The 3,509-nt window shown below is 40.9% G+C and overlaps 1 pseudogene; it reads left to right on the top strand.

Moving 5' to 3' along the window:
- The first annotated feature begins 1,642 nt into the window (after nt 1-1,642).
- LOC129393284 (small ribosomal subunit protein eS24-like) lies at nt 1,643-3,262 on the top strand (annotated as a pseudogene).
- Nucleotides 3,263-3,509: the final 247 nt, after the last annotated feature.

Genomic DNA, 3,509 nt, shown 5'->3' with positions numbered 1-3,509 from the left:
AGCAATATCTTTAAGCATCACAAATAAATTCCAAACCATATTTGCTAGAACAGCTGATTTTAAACCTCTTCCATATCTCAAAGCCCCCCAAACCTAGGGGTTTCAGAGCCCAGAGTTGAGTTCTCTCAACTCACTTCCATCTCACCCCTAGATCACTGTATCTTGACCCTCTTCCTCTGCCTTTCCCATCTTATAAGGAGAAGCATCCTTCTCCTTTCCCAAGCTACCTTCTCCACTTGTGCCTCATTTGAGACCTCCCTTTATCACCCGTTCCCTTGGAACTCCCATGACTCACCACCTTCACTTGTCATTTCACTCATAAATATTTTGCACCATGTATGTGCCAGGCGTTTAACATATAATCATGCTTAAGTCTCCACATGCTAACAAGAAAAATCTTGATTATCCCTGCTATGCCCTCAAGTCATTACCCTCCCTGCTCCTTTCCTGTGTTCCCAAACTTTGTTGATCTTCATCAATCCCTCTGATGCAGATGGCTCCGAAGTTTGCACCTATTAGGTTGGTGCAAAAGTAATTACGGATTTTCCCATTAAAAGTAATGGCAAAAATAGCAATTATTTTTGTACCAGCCTAGTATCTTTTCTCCTTCCACCAAACTTTGTCCCTGAGCCATCTCATCACCTATAACTACCTCCTCCATGCAGTTGATTCCCAGATCTGTATTATTCTACTGAAAGTCCATTCCCCAACTTTCTCAGCTAGAATAACAGAAGCCCAATTAGAATTCATGATACCAGTTTCCCACCACCACAACCACCACCACCGTCGCCCTGCCATTGTTAGCAAAACTATCTCTTGAGTGGAGCTCAAAGATTTGTAATCGCCCACTCCCCAGAAAGATAACTTCAGACTCAGCCTAGAAGTAAAGATCCTCCAGATATGGCCTCAACTACCCTCCAACCCATGTCCCCAGTGCATACCTTTGATGCCCCCTTCAGTGGAGTTAAAATGGAGTGAGCGTTTTTCTTTTCACACACTCCTGGTGTTCTTCCACAAATACAATTTTCACCTCTTGAATATTTTCAAGGATTCTCCATGCTACACACAGTGAAATCCAAACTCCCCATCAGGACCCCAGTCTTCCCAAACCCTCTTTGCACTTTTCTGCCTCCATGCTTTTCCTTGGGTCATCCTCTTCTCTAATATAACCTTGTGTATTACTCTAGGTTCTCCAGCGAAAGAGCAGAGAGATAGAGGTAGAGCTATAAACATAGAGAGAGACAGATTGATTTGTTGTAAGGGATGGCTCACATGGTTATGGAGGCTAAGGAGTCCTGGAGTCTGCAGCCAGCAAGCTGGAGACCCAGGACAGCCAATGATGTAGTTCCAACTCGAGTCCACATCTAAAGTCAGGAGAAGATTGATGTCCCAGCTCAAATATAATCAGGTAAAAAGAGCAAATTCTCTGTGACTCTACCTTTTTGTTTTGTTCAGGCCTTCAGTGGATTGGATGAGGCTCACCCATATTGGGGAGGACAATCTGCTTTATTCAGTCCACCAATTAAATGTTATCCTCATCCAGAATACCTCAGAGACACACCCAGAATAATGTGTAGCCAAGTATCTGGGCACCCCACAACCCAGTCAAATTGATACATAATCTTAACCATCATGTCTTGCTTCTACTCTCTCCCCATTACTGCATGGCCAAATCCTTCCCTTATTTCAAGGCTTAGTTCAAATGTTACCTCTTAACTAAGCCTTCCCTGCTAACCCCAAATATTAATAGAATTGGTTTCTCCCTTCTCTGATGTCTCAAAATATGTTGTGTGTTTCTCTTTTACTGTATTTATTACAAACTCCCTTATAAATCAAGACAGTGATTCCCAGACAAATTATCAAGAGTACAAAAGAAGTCTTCTTTGAGTGTGAAATATCTCATGGAATATAGCACATGGCCTCTTCATGAAGAAACTACTCGGAGAGAAGAAGACAAGCTGGAAGAGGCCAGGGAAAGGGGGTTTGTACGAAGCACAATGAGGCTGGGCTCATACAGTGGCTCATACCTGTAATCCTAGCACTTTGGGAGGCCAAGTCCGGCGGATCATGAGGTCAGGAGATCGAGACCATCCTGGCTAACATAGTGAAACTCCGTCTCTACTAAAAATACAAAAAAGTTAGCCAGGCATGGAGGCAGGCACCTGTAGTCCCAGATACTCGGGAGGCTGAGGCAGGAGAATGGTGTGAACCCGGGAGGCAGAGCTCACAGTGAGCCGAGATCGCACCACTGCACTCAAGCCTGGGTGACAGAGCAAGACTCCATCTCAAAAAAAAAAAAAAAAAAAAAAAAAAGCACAATGAAATGTCAGTGGATGGGTGCCTATAATTTCTAAGGGAAATAGAGTATAATCCAAGAATTTTATAGCCAGCTAAATTATTGCCCAATCAAAATAGGCAAAAGACACTATCACATGTTCAAGAACTTAAAGAATACAGTATTTCTGAGCTCTTTAAAAAAAAAAGTCTTCATAATAAAATTTAGTCAGCCAAGAAATTAAAAAATAAGCAACTTGTGAATTGAATGACCATGACAAAAGGCTAGTGATGAGAGGTGAATCCATTTAAAAATAGGACTATGATTGCAGAACAGAAAGAAAAGGTGGTCAACCTTAACAACATAAAACAACCTAGAAATAACTAGTTTCCAGAGGTAAAGTGAGGGACTGTAGGAAATAGAAGTGCTAATGCCCTTTATTAAGTCAATTAATCAGGTCTAAAATTGAAACGTGGTTTTAAATATACAACTTCTTGTTTATTTTCCTCCCTAACTACCTGAGGATCAACCACCATGATGAATGACACAGTAACTATCTGGACCAGGAAGTTCATGACCAATCGACCGCTCCAGAGGAAACAAATGGTCACCAACGTCCTTCACCCCAGGAAGGCAACAAAATGTACAAGACCACAATGGGTGTCGTCTTCATATTAATAATTGGACTCAGAACCCATTTTGGTGGTGGCTAAACAATGGGCTTTGGCATGCTATCTGTTTCTTTGAATTATGCAAAGAAAAATGAACTCAAACATAGACTTGCAAGACACGGCTGGCATGAGAAGAAGATGACCTCAAGAAAACAGCAAAAGGAATGCAAGGGCAGAATGAAGTCAAGAGACTGCAAAGGCCAATGTCAGTGCTGGCAAAAAGCAAAAGGAGTAAAGATTTTGCAATGATTTATTTTCAGTGACTGTACAAATTTTTCATGAGATGATCAGTCAACTGTAAAGACTTCTACATATATATAAAACATCTTAATATTTTTCATCATCTTTCATTTCTTAGATGTTCTAGAAACTGATTTCTAGTGAGGAAAAACTACATTTATCTGAGTTGACCAGTTCGTTCAGTTTCACTTCCATTTCTTTTTCTTCTGATAAATTTACACAGCATTCAATTTGCTACTTCTTGTTTTTAAAATCTCATTTTGTGTGATCGGAAGTATCTGTTCATGTCTCTAGCCATCTTTGTGCATAGCAAGAAATGCTGT

The sequence above is a fragment of the Pan paniscus genome, chromosome 9 (assembly GCF_029289425.2).
Source record: "Pan paniscus chromosome 9, NHGRI_mPanPan1-v2.0_pri, whole genome shotgun sequence".
Lineage (NCBI taxonomy): Eukaryota > Metazoa > Chordata > Mammalia > Primates > Hominidae > Pan > Pan paniscus.
This window is presented reverse-complemented; position numbering and strand designations above follow the sequence as displayed.